This window comes from Mytilus trossulus, chromosome 14, assembly GCF_036588685.1.
Source record: "Mytilus trossulus isolate FHL-02 chromosome 14, PNRI_Mtr1.1.1.hap1, whole genome shotgun sequence".
In the NCBI taxonomy this organism is placed as follows: domain Eukaryota; kingdom Metazoa; phylum Mollusca; class Bivalvia; order Mytilida; family Mytilidae; genus Mytilus; species Mytilus trossulus.
The window spans coordinates 37,161,791-37,176,394 of record NC_086386.1 but is presented as its reverse complement, the minus strand read 5'-3'; positions in this window follow the sequence as shown (position 1 = coordinate 37,176,394).

Sequence of the window (14,604 nt, the reverse complement as noted above, 5' to 3'; positions counted from 1 at the left end):
TGCCCCGAATGTTACGGGACGCACCTTACTGTCGGGATGCTTGGCCGAACTATTCGGACCCTTCCCGACCCGTAGGAATCTGTTACGAACTAAAACGACTGCGTTCAGACAATGATCGGACATTCCAGATAATTGAGGATACTAATCCGACTTTTTCACTTTTCGTGTCGTATTGCTGTCTGATCTCAAACGGGAGCAAAAATCGGCAATGTGTGAATTCCCCGCATTAAATAAATTCATAAATTCAGATCACTGAAAAAAATACATTCTTAACTTCATAAAAAAAAGCCTAGTTTAGATAATTACTAAAATCTATCCTTAATGTTCTACAAACCCTACATAAAAAAATGATTCAAATAAATATACCCATAGAGGATTTAAGTGGCATATACAAGAGAGCACAGTCTTTGGAGTGCAGTCCTCCTTTCAATATATTTATAAGTAATCATCCGTCCTCATGCAAATTATTTATATACTAGAGAGTGCACCTTCTCTTTAGAAGTGCAGTCCTCCTCTTGATATATTTATAGATTATTACATGACATTTTCCATATGGCCCTGGTATTAGCCCTAGACTCCCATATCAAGCCAGAGGGCTTTAGCCCGAGGGCTTGATATGGGTCGTGGGCTGATACCATGGACCCTATGAAAAATGACATGTAATAATCTATTTATCATATATTTTTAAGTAAAAGAAAATAAATAGCTTACATCAAATTATGTTTGATATTTCTTCAAAAATCAAAAAGATGTTTAACGAAAAAAAAAATGTATCACTGTGAGTTAAAAAAAAGTTCGTATCACAGTACAGTAGATAAACAACGTTTTATGAAAAGTTTCAGAAATAATTAACAATAAATATATTAATTCTAAGAATTGCAAACATTAAAAAACTTCAAAGTTTTACATTACAAATGTTAAAAAATGCTTTAAGAAGAATCCTATATTATCGCTACTCATTCCAGTGTGGCTTCATATATTTTCTAAATTCTTTCTAAATTCTTTCTAAATTCTCGGGCCTATAAAGGCCCTCGGGCTGATATTGATGTCTCGGGATGATACGACATATGATACGGATTTTGCCATGTATTATTCTCTATATACATATATATGTAACCATGCCGGTCTTCATGCAAATTATTCATATATACTAGAGAATGCAGTCCTCTCTTTTTGAGTGCAGTCCTCCTTCAATTTTTTTTATATGTAATCCAAATCGTCTGTCTTCATGCAAATTATTCATACACAAGAGAGTACGGTCCTCTCGTTAGGACATCAGTCCTCCTTTAGTTTTCTATAAGTAACCGTGTGTCTTCATGCAAATAATTCATATACAAGAGAGTACAGTCCTCTCTTTTGGAGTTCAATCCTCATGCGCGTAGCTACATGTACGTTTACGTCAAAACGCCCGGGCGTACACTTGAATTTTGAAAATAAAACAAATAATCGACATAGAATAAGAAAAACTGGCCAGAAGCACATCAACCTTGTGCTTCTCTATTCAATGAATTGTGATTTTAAATAAAAAGGGAATAAATTTATTCAAATAGATCATTTGATATATATTTGTTCGAATTTTTGTAAAAGTCTGAATCTTCTATGAATTCTACGTACTTTTCTTATACTTAAAGCAATTCACCATCTGCTCGGAGCCGATATGCTGTTTGTGTTTTTGTTGTAAGCCCTAGTCCTACTATGAGCCTATGATTTATGTCCCTAAAGCGAGACAAAGCGGCCGCAAATATTTAGGTTCCGAATGTGGATAAAGTCTTTTGAATATCGTGTGATGCATTCTCAACAACTTTATGTTTACCGAACACTTTTTACATGAGAGCCAAGTTGTAAATTTTCGTCAAATTTTAAAAACTACAATACAATGATTTCTGAACTTTTGTATCACGGTTTATATAAGTCAGTTATACTGTGTGGTGCTATTTTAGAATCACAACACAACAACTTCCTGTCTACCAAGATATTTGACAGGGTATCATCAGTAGCTCGCACCATCACTAGTTGGTCTTAATTTGTTTGCTCTTAAAAGACCCTGTAATTTGGAAAATGAAATATTCTTTTGAGGCTCCCGCAGGGTAAAAAACGACCTCCGGGAAACAATTATACATTCATGCCACCAAAATGTCAAACTGAAAGAACACATTCAAACGGGAAAACCAACGGTATAATCTATTATATGGTTGAGCCATTAGATAAAAGGGACAATTAAGAACTACATACAGACAAACAAAACCTGGATATGTAATATTTTTATGTGCAAATGACAATGAGAATGATGGTCGTAGTATGAAAGTAGTCAGGTCGTATGGAGAGTGTGATGAGGACGACAAGGGCGTGCTAGAATCGTACTATGCCTTGTTTCTTAAAAAAGAGAGGATTTTGAAAATAAATAACTCAGCCTTGATAATCACAAAAATAAATGGTTTGTTCTGTGGTTGTTTGAAAATAAATTACCTGACTTGCAATGTATTGTAAATAAATAACTCGGCAGGGTTTATCGAAAGTATGAGATGGCACAAGATTCTTCATAAATTCATCTTTTTACCCCAAAAAAAATCGGGAAACACTTCACAATTTTTTTTAACAATAAAAGTATAAATATTTCTTAAATATACTTGAAATGTCTGAAAATTGGTTTCTTTTAACTTGAGATATATTGTCTCAGGAAACCTTACCTCACTTTTATTCTAACAGGGCCGTAACTACATTGAGACAAATGCCTCATGTAGGAAATTTCAAAACGAAACGCTTGTCTCCATATCAAATTGTGTTCACGGCGAATGCCTTGCAAGAAGCAAGTTCTGTTTTCACTCAGACATAGCCCTGATTTTTCAGAATCAATGTTTCTTATTTTTTCAGTTTCAGGATCAATGTTTCTTATTTATTTGTCTTTTGTTCGTTGATTGCCCTTCTGCATTCTGTTGCATTCCTTTTTTAATCTAGTAATTTTGTTATGAACTTGATCATGAGTTTAAAAAAATAGCAGCCACAGACTTAACAATGTGAATTCCAATTTTGCTTAATCATGCACCTTGGTCTTTTTGTGTATTCTCTAGAAAGTCACTGAATTTATACATTTTGCTTTGAGACCAAAATATAGTAAAAAAATATTAAAACAAAACTTGCATTTTCAAATTATGAAAGGGTCTTCAGGACACCCAGAAAGCATGAATTTGCATCATTTGTTCTATAGCTTCTTGGGCCTTCAGTGGCTCCAAAACGCCTTAAAAAATGTTGCCTCGCTCCGCTCGGCGAAATGTCTTGGCCAATACTTTTAAAAGAAGCAAGTTACAACAACAACAAAATTCTATGTACGTATGAAATACATGCATATGCAGTTGGGAATATAAAAGATTCATTTCTGCAGACGATGATGATTAAATGGTACATAGTGAATTGACTATACATGTATTATTTAATAAATAAACCATTTAAAAATTTGATGTTTTCGAATATTACAAATAAAGTTGTGAAAATGAACCATCAGTTCCTTGCTTTAATGAAAATGAAAAATCTTGCTTCAATAGTGCAGAAAATGAATAAACTTTCCTGTTAGTTTACAAAAAAAAAATACTCCCCCCCCCAGGATATCTAATGGTCGTCCCCTAAGTCGAATCTTCATGAAAATTTGAACCGTACTTTGTATTTATCATAGCATGGCCTGACTAACAACTGTGTAAAAATTGGGGAGTCCAATCGAAAATGGACATGAGTGCCGAGCGGGACACATCTGTCTTCAAGACATTTCCTTGTTGCCATCAGTCTATAGATCGTGTTCAAAGTATCAGTAGGTAAATCCAGCTCTACATCCCCGGTGATTTTGGGAACTTGCTCAATATGAATATTGGTTTGGATTAGTGATATACTGAATGTTTGGTTGAAACTACTGTTCTGAAAAATCGAAAAGTTCAAGTCCTGTTTTTGGTCTCAATATGGAAAAGAACGGATATGGGTTAATGGCACGAAGACATCACATATTAATCATTAAATGCCACACAAAATATAAATCTAGAGCTGACAACACGAACTTCAATAGAGCAGGAGCTTCTCGCTTACAGACGACCATCTCTTGATGGCCTCAAACAAAACAAGAACAACCCAGCCCAAGGGCACATCAATGACTTAAATAGACCCTTTAAATATAAAAAAGGCCTCCGGCCTCTATGTTGGAAAAAACGACCTGCGACCTGTACATTTCCCTTAAAAACGACCTCGCGACCTTGCGACGAATTTATAAGCGACCTTGCGACCTGAGGGGGGTACCATGTGGGAGACTCTCTTTTCTGTTCTAATCTATATATAGATTTTGAATTGAGCATGCAGAAAGTAATCGAATTACCTTAGTCGTATGTAATATGAACGGAGTTATTTCTTGAAGTATGTTATTACATCAACGTAATAATACAGACAGACACTTTTTATTTATATACCCCGATACGTATACCCTGATACTTGACTTGATAAGTGTCGGACTTATGGGTCGTCGGGGTATTTGGCTTTCGGAGCAATGAGTTGTTGGACTATTGGGTTGTCGGACTAATGAGGTGTCGGACAAATGGGTGTCGGACTAATGGGCTGTCGAAATAATGGCGTGTAACTTCAACGTATATATCCAATTAAAAAAGACTGTTCTATCTTGAATATGAATAATTTGTACGGCGGAAACGGAAAACTGAACGGAGACGGAAACGGAAGAAATATTTATATGAACAGAACATAAGGGGTAAAATGGAAAGAACTATGAAAATGAATAACGACTGAGGTACAAATAAAATCACACAACAACTATCTTGACAATAGAATAGGAGCTATATATCAAAGACAATAGCAAACAGTTTTGGAAATACACAACATTGACAGCTAAAACCCAAAAATGCTATAAAGACCACGTGGCATTCTTCTGCTCTAGGTAGATGTGTTCAACAATGAGAACTCTTCAACATTGTAGACTTAAAAAGTTCATGATAAAAATCTCTCTACCTTCTCTAGTTTCAACCAAAAACACAAGAGAAGATGAAAAGTCGTCCGTCAGTAAAGGTCCATCATTACTCTGAAAAGTCTACTTACATGTATTATATCGGAAATATTAACTTGTTTGTAGATCTTGTCTTGCTGATCATTTTTGTTTGAATAGTTTCTAGAATACTGATCGCAAAAACAACGTAGTTATCTATCCTGGGATCTTGTGTTTCAAAAACATAGTCTCAGTCAGCCTCTTGCATGCCTTTGGTAGTCTTGTTAGATTTATTTTTTTTGTTTTAATGGTCCACTTACGGTAAATGGGCATTATGAGTTCTGGACTGTGCGCCCGTCTGTTCGTTCGTTCGTCCGTGCGTCTCTTCGTCCGTTCCTTCCAGGTTAGAGCTTTTGGTCGATGTAGCTTTTGATGAAATAAGTTGATGTCCAATCAACTTGAAACACAGTACACATGTTCCCTGAACAAATCTTTCTAATTTAAATGCCAAATTATAGATCCCCCATTTTCTCGGTCCATTCAACATAGATAATGATAGTGCGGATGGGGCATCCGTGTACTGGGGACACATTCTTATTTGTGTATAATTCGGAGTTTAGTATGACGTCAATCATTACTGTAGTAGTATACATATTTGTTTAAGGGCCAACTGAAGTACGCCTCCGGGTGCGGGAGTTTATTGCTGCTTATAAGATCCATTGGTGGCCTTCGACTGTTGTCTTCTCTATGGTCGGTTTGTTGTCTCTTTGACACTTTCCCCTTGGTCATTTTCATCCATACCCTGCTTAACTTTTTCATTACTTTCTACTGGATGTCAACGAGTACTCGAGTACCAGAGTATTGATTACAAGGACCAAAATGATACTCGACTAAGGCAACAACCATTTTCTTATCGGGGGGGGGGGGGGGGGGTATGGGCTGGGATTTTTTGGAAACAAATATTTTGATGGCCTAGCTGAAAGAAAAAAAAAATGTTTTGCACTGTAGCTGAAAAAAATGCGTGCTTTCACCTGCTTGAAAAAAAAATGTGCACTGCTGAATTTGAGAATAACAACAGTTATAAACATGAAATATGAAAAAAGAAGATGTGGTATGATTGCCAATGAGACAACTATCCACAAAAGACTAAAATGACACAGACATTAACAACTATAGGTCACTGTACGGCTTTTAACAATGAGCAAAGCCCATACCGCATAGTCAGCTATAAAATAATGGTGCTTTTGTAACAGGGATAGATAAAGTAAAATAAGCAGTCTTTTAAAGGCCTTCGATTGTGTAGGACACATACTTGTATACCGGTTATTCGTTATACCTCTTTTTTGAATGGAATGTCAATTATCATAGTTGGAAACAGTGGATGTTTATAATTTGGAGCTACTCACTCTTTGCCATTACATATGGCAATGGTGGCCACTTCAATTGCAGTATTAAAATTCAAGGACTGAGGTTCCTGTAAGACGGACTCAGAGAATATCAATATGTAGAAAGTGGGTTAAAAAAACTACAGAGACAACAGCCAATGTCAGGATATAGATAGAGCCATGCACTTTACAATTTATATCAATTAAAAAATTAAAATGAATTCTATGTAAATTTTATGGTTTTGAGAGAAAAAAAATAAGTTTCTGTTCCACATGATAGGAAAAACATGTTTGCTTTCCTTCTCAAAAGAAAAAAATATTTTATCGAACGAAGGTTCTGAATTTTTTTTTATGAAAAAAATAAAAATTCGAATGTTATGTTTACGTAAAGCGGTCATTAAAAATTCCTGCGACCAGAGGTACGTGTAGAATATATGGACAAGAGCATATTTCCAACGAATACGATTTCCAGCCCAATTAATCTTAGTCACTTCCCAACTTATGTACCATTAGAGCATGTAAGTTCACCAGTAAAACTGTAAGTTACCCAATAAATTTTAGAAATTGCTACGTCCAAGAAAAGTTGGCAAGATAATATTTTTTAGTTAGTACAAATTCGTTGCACCATGTATCGACCCTCAGAAAATAATCAATGACATTAGTTCTAATCAACCCTTTTTAGTATTTTTAGGGCAGCTGAGGGTGAAACAAATTATTTTTTTCTCCCAAAACTGGAGAAAAACTTAAAAAATAAAAACCATAGCTCCCCCCCCCCCCCCCCCCCCTAGAAAATCAAATGGTTGCTGCCTTAAAATCCGTCACTAATTTTATATGAAAACGGAAACTGCCTTTCGTCATTATAGACTGAGATTTTCACATGCTGGATTTTATCAAGAGCAGATGTCAGTCTTTATTTTCGTTGCGGTTACAACTTCCTGTAATTGTCGCTATTAATCAGAGTATATGTTGACCTTTGATCCTTTTTTATTTTAAGAATGTGTTTACGTCAGCTTTTTTTAGAAAGGAATGGCAATTGGTGTAATTTGTCATAAGTTTAGTTCACTGGCTACATATATCTATTTAGTATTTTACATTGTCTTTTCGAAATTGAAATTTCTTAGTGATGAACAAGTTGACAAGGGTTAATTAAGCTTATTGTGGCAATCTAAAACACAATGTATGGTCCCTACAACACATGAATTTGTGTGCTAAACTTATTTGCTTATCAGGTTTATAACCGTGTCTGAAATTAGAAAAAAAAAGGTTGCATATCAATTCAATTCATCCTTTCGTGCCATAAAAATTAACTTATATGCTCCGCCGATTGCCACTAAAATGCAGCCATTTCGGGATTTTTCATCAGTAAAACTAGTATTTATATATATTTTTTTAGGGTTCAACTGAAGGACGCCTCCGGGTGAGAGAATTTCTCGCTACACTGAAGACCTATTGGTGACCTTCTGCTGTTGTCTGATCTATTGTTTGGTTGTTGTCTCTTTGACACAACCCCCATTTCCATTCTCAATTCTCTTTCCAACTAAAAAGCGTCCGGAAGCGCCCGAGAGCGCACAGGAGAAGAAAAACCTCCCGGGGAAAGGAAAAAGCGCCCTTTCTAGTGGAAGGTAATTTGGCACCCGGGGGGGGGGGGGTTAAAATAATAATATTTTATAACAATAATGTTTTTCCTTAAAAAAAATAATCATTGGTTGTTTTGTCCCTAATATAAATGTGACCTATGATGCCTAAAATTGCATGGAGAACACTTTTTTATGCAGATGCTGATATACATTTATTATAATTTTTTTTTATGAAACTAAATGTTTCAATGGTATGCATACATTTTTTTTTGTTAAAATTGAAACATTCATACTTGTTTTATTACAAATGTCTATTATCTGAATTTGAAAATTCCTTGTCTAAAATTAATAAAACTTAATGTGCTTAACTTATTTCATCAACACAAAGTTGTCTCATGCCAGTAAAATATCTATATACTTTTCCCCGGCGCATATTCTTTTCCGGGGCGCTATTTTTTATTCCCCGGGCGTTCCCGGGCGCATTTTTGTAGGACCCTCAATTCTATGATTTTAGCATGACAACCGATCTTTCTGTTAGTTCAACATAGCGTATGGTTGATTTTACATTTTCTTCTTTTATTCTGTTCGGCAGCCATTTTCAAAATAAAAAAAAATGCTACGTCTATGTAAGGCGTCTAACACTTTTGTAAAGTTTTATGAAGTTTTGAGCATTTTGACATTTTTGCCTTGTGTCTATGGTAGCGGCAGTCATTTTAGAAAGTCGAATGCCACATATGTCACCTAACCTCACCTTTTCTCTTCATGCCGGTCGGCATTTATGGCCATTATACACTTTTCCATTTTACACGGTCTTTAGTGAGTTCATTTACGTTTTTTATTGAGCTAAGGCTTCCAATTGATATTTTTTCGTGTTTTTTTTTTATGTTGTGATGTTATAATACTATTGTTTTAGAAAATAAAGGAGAAGGTTTGGTTCCATAATCATTAAAACGTTTAATTCCGCTGCAAATGTTGGTGTGAGCCAAAATTTGTTCCTGTGAAAAAAGTTTCAGTGGAACTTTCATATCACAGGGAGTTTGTCCTGGGAGAACGTTTTTCATAAATAATTTTAAAATAATTTGTTCCATCTCTATAAAATAAGTTCCACACTTTACCTGGTGAAATAAGTACAGGGTTGGTGAAATTTGTTCCTTGCTTAGTGAAATATGTTCCAGGTTTTTGAGATGTGTTAATTACCTGGTGAAATTAGTTCTGGGTTTGTGAACTCACCTGGTAAAATAAGTTCCTAGTCTGTGAAATATGATCCACTGGTTAAGCTGGGGTCACACATTCACGATTTTTACTGCCGTCCTTGACAGGACCATTCCCGATTAAAATTTGTCAAAAGTCTGATCAAGATCCTGTGAATCGTGGATGGAAATTCGATTAGTATATTTCGCCAGGTAAAATTCGACCGAGTCTGTCACGACTGCGTCCCGATTCTACCGAATGTAATCCGACAGAGATCAGATAGTGACAAGACAGTGAACCGACGCTGACGGAAGTTGTCCGTTCGAAAACTGTCGGCATAATCGGGATGATCAGGTACTGTCGGAACGTAATCCTATCACGGTCCGCTCTATCGCATTGCAAACGGCTTTGTCTGGTCTCAGTCGTATTGTATTCTGTTATTGTCGGGACTTCTCCAGATCATTCCCGTTCCACAGGACACCGTCCCGAATACACAGAACATTGTTAGGAATTTGATACGATACAGCAGAATCTGTCACGACAAAGGCACGATTGTAATCCGACTAGACAAAATCGGCTGAGTTTCCCCGAATGTTACGGGACGCACCTAACTGTCGGGGTGCTTTGCCGAACTATTCGGACCCTTCCCGACCAGTAGGAATCTGTTACGAACTAAAACGACTGCGTTCAGACAATAATAGGACATTCCAGATAATTGAGGATACTAATCCGACTTTTTCACTTTTCGTGTCGTATCGCTGTCTGATCTCAAACGGGAGCAATAATCGGCAATGTGTGAACCCCGCATTAAACAGGTTTTGATTTGACGGTCCCAAATCTCCGTTTTACTGTCTCCGCTACGCGTCGCCAGTAAAACTGCATTTGCGATCATCAATATAAAAAATGATGTGGTATGATTGCCAATGAGACAACTATCCACAAAAGACCAAAATGAAACAAACATTAACAACTATAGGTCACCGTACGGCCTTCAACAATGAGCATACTGCATAGTCAGCTATAAAAGGCCCCGATGAGAGAATTCAATAAAACAATAAAACAATTCAAACGAGAAAACTAACGGCCTTATTTATGTAAAAAAATGAACGAACAAAAAATATGTAACACATAAAAAAACGACAACCACTGAATTACAGGATCCTGACTTGGGACAGGCACATACATTAGTAAATCTACAATTGACGATGGAAACTCTTCAACTACAGTACTGTTATTCCTTAAATGTAAATCGTCCAATTGGGACTGTGGACCTTAGCAAATGTTTCATCATATACGTTAAAAATATCAAAATGACAGTCCCACTTTTGAGACAGAAAAGACAAAAATAAGAAAAATCTTTCAGAAAAAAAAATATAGTTCAAGATGAACATATGAACTAATTTAAAAGGACAAAATGATTGATCAATTATTCCAAAAGACATGAAGAAAAACAAGACACACTCTTTTGATTTTTTTCCATGACAAGTTTACTAGTATGCCTAAATACAGGGTCATGCCAGTAAACGGGAATGAGGAATATCACATAAAACATAGATACAAATTTTGGTCCATTTCTATCGATTTATCCTGTAGAACTTAACAGTCATGCCTACAATTGCACATGTATCTCATGCCAGTACACTCAATACATCATTTAGCTTGCATTATAAGTTAAGTGTACCAAGAAAATGTTTCGCTGTGCAATATATTGCAAAGGTAATTATTTCGTGTTTCGTTTTCTTATATAGATAAGATCGTTGGTTTTCCCGTTTGAATAGTTTTAAACACTCGTACTTGTGTGGCCCTTTATAGCTTGTTTTTCGGTTTGAGCCAAGGCTTCGTGTTGAAGGCCGTGCCTTGACCTATAATTAATGGTTTACTTTTATAAATAGTTATTTGGATGGAGAGTTGTCGCATTGCCACTCATACCACAGCTTCCTATATCTATTTAGCTGCTATTCTTTCTTTAGTCCAGCTATTCCATCTGAGTGATGTTCTTTCACTCTCTACAGTTCGTCTTCAGGGAGTTTTAAAAAAAATGCCACATCTGTATTTGCCAGTATACATTTCTGTAAAGTTTTATACATTTTTGAAGAATATTTATAATTTCGATATTTTTGAACAGTTTCCATGGCAACATTGTAGATCTGAGAATCTCAAAACCATTGTTTTAATTCATCTTATTTTTTTTTAAACATGGACAACGACCTGTTCACGAGATGTTCCATTCAAAACAAACCCAGCTTTTAAAACAAATTGATTTTCGCAGCTGAACAACTTGAAGAGATCTTGCATGAAGAGATGATATTTGTCCCTGAATAAAAACTGGAACAAGACATTCCTTGTCTCCCCATCATTTGAGCAATGACGGTGACCTAACAGAGTCTGCACTTTATATAAGTATTCCATGTTTGCTTAAATGCTCTCAGTACATTGTGATGTAATGTTGCTTCGAAAGGTGGTGACTTGGCCATACCTTCTTCTTTTTCTGCTACAAGTCAAATTATCAATTAATTGAGACTAGAGAAATCTGCTGGTTTTGTTATGTATAAGGGCTAACAGCAAACTATTTAATACAAACCAAAGTATATTCTACGTTTCTCTCTAAGAAAAACCCAACTTATAATCAAAGTACTGAAGTACTGAACATCGGATGACCACAAGTTCTTGTGGATTGTCAAAAGTAAATGTCACAGAAAAAGATCACATCTCTATACCTGAAATTGAGTTTAATGTACAGAGATACTTTTTTTCTGATACAAGTTCGTGCGTGGAAGATGCATAAATGACAGGAAATTTAACCGCACCGTAATAACTACATGCATGGTATTGTAGTGATACACATTAGTATATTTGGTACTATAATTATACTTATATAATAATAGTCCAAGAGAATAATACACTGGTTTGTTGTTATATACTATAGTAACATAACAGTTACATAGTTACATGTATATATAGTATATATAATTTTCATCCATTTGTATATATATCATTCTATTATACTATTATAACAATTAGTTTGCGTGCAAGTGCAAGTGCACGGTGGCAACTATCCTAAAAAAAAAATCGATTTTTCAAAACGATTGGATATGATAAACCATTCATTTCCCCCCGAAACAGAGTTACCGTTCATTTCCGGGAGCCAGTTATATTATCTAAATTTCTTACTTTTATATACATTTCTTACGACAAAACATTTTCATATCATTAATTTGTGTTAAAATTTTTTTTTTATGGGAGTATATCAATTGAAAAAATAAATTTAAAACAAGCGATAAGGAATGTTATTTTTCACTAGATAGGGTCCATGTGGACCCTTTGGCTAAAATGGCCGTATTTTCACATCACAATTCACTCTGTGTGCAGACAAACCTGTACTTCTAGAAAAGTTTTAAGACATAGCATGCCCTAGATAAATAAATTTCAAAAATAAAAACTTAACAGGATTTTGCAGTGCTCTTTTTTCATTTCTCCAGAAGGTACCAAAATAAACTAAGTTGAGAACGAGATTTAAGATCTTCCCCACAGGTAATTATTGGATTGAACTGTTTTGTTTGAAATGGGCAATAGATGGACAATATATATATACATTACATGACAATAATTGGTGACTTAACTGTGTACCGGAGTGGACCATATCAAGCAAAAAAAAGTACACTGCAAAATCCAGTTGAGTTATAAATTTTCTGAATTATACAATGCTTTTGAATTCTAGTTATCTAGGCATGCTTTGTCTTCAAACTTTTCCAGATGCACAGGTTTGTCTGTACTAGTTCATAGTAAATTTTGAGGTGAAAATGCAGCCATTTTAGCCAAAAGGTCAACATGAACCATAGTGTCCGCATATCTATGATTTTTATAGATCGGTTGAAAACCCCCAAAAATCAGTCAAACTTCTCAGACTTGCTCCTGAGAACCTTATAAACTGTTCTTTCCTATACCGATCACTAACGATGTTGTACCATAAACCGATAAACGATGTGCAGCTTTGTTTGGAAGGGAAGGGGGCTGCTTCAATACTTAATTGATAGAGGGTTTCGCTAGAGCTCTGTTACCCCAACCTTTTTATATAATCTAAAACTTTATAAATGTAAACATTTTCATATATTGCGTACTGCAGTTAAAAATGAAACTGTTTCCCTTATTGTTTGGGTTTCATGTGGTGTCTAATGTAAGAATGGAATCACTTATTGTCATGCAAAAGAGAAAAAAACTAGTTGATATATATATATACCGGAAAAAACTTGTAAAACTCACAGTGTCAAATAAAATCCCATTAATGTAAAAAAATGTCGTTCAGTGTTAGATTATAATTTGTTAAATAAGGGACGACATCAAAAGATCGATATAGGACAAAAAAACTTCATTCAAATAGTTTGGGGTGGGGGTCAACATTGCTGCAAGTTTTGTTAATCTAAAATCGATTTTACATATATCCCTATTGGTCAATCAATTTTTCCAAAATTAAGTTAAGAGAGGGGGGTGTGGGGGTCAGTGAAAAAAACTATGTGAATTAAGTTTTTTATTCTTCATTGAACTTTTGATGTCATCCCTAAGACTGATCTACTATAACACATATAGTGTTATAGTAGTCTCATTATAAGACCATAATGAAATATAAATTCGATAAAAATATGAAAGAAGTTTAATAATCAACAAAAGGCATACTGAGAAAACACATTTGGGGCGTATATACATGTATATAAACTGGTTGCGGGTGCAGGAATTTCTCGCTGCATTGAAGACCTGTTTGTGACCTTCTGCTGTTGTCTGTTCTATGGAGTTGTTGTCTCTTCAACACATTCTCCATTTCCATTCTCAATTTTATGGCAATAAGATAATATTTTGGAAAAATAGAGAATTAAATTTAAACTGTCAAATAATGTGTCATGCCTAGTATGCTAGTTTGTTTGTCGCAATGCGCTTCTTTCAGTCCGGAGAAGATTTCTCTTCCAAATTTGGTGTCCATGCAGCGTCTTATTATAATTAATATTTTAAAAACTTGTGGTATCAGGTTTGCCACTCCCCGAACGTTTCGTGAATGATTCAGGCCTCATCTTGTTGGAAATAGAGCCAAGAGTTTCCAAAAAATAGGACTTACCTAAAGCTAAAGTCATTTATGCTTTAGTGAAAACTGTTGTCGTGTAACTTCGATTGGCGTGAACGGCGTCAACAATTTTATATAAAAAAGAAGATGTGGTATGATTGCCAATGAGACAACTCTCCACAAGAGACCAAAATGACACAGAAATTAACAATTATATGTAACCGTACGCTCTAAACGGCGGCCCCGGAATGACAATGTAAAACAATTCAAACAAGGAAACTAACGGCCTTATTTATACAAAAAAATGAACGAAAAACAAATATGTAAAACATAAACAAACGACAGGCTCCTGACTTGGGACAGGCCGCACATTTATACATAATGTGGCGGGGTTAAACATGTTAGCGGGATCCCAGCTATCCCGACCTCTTACCT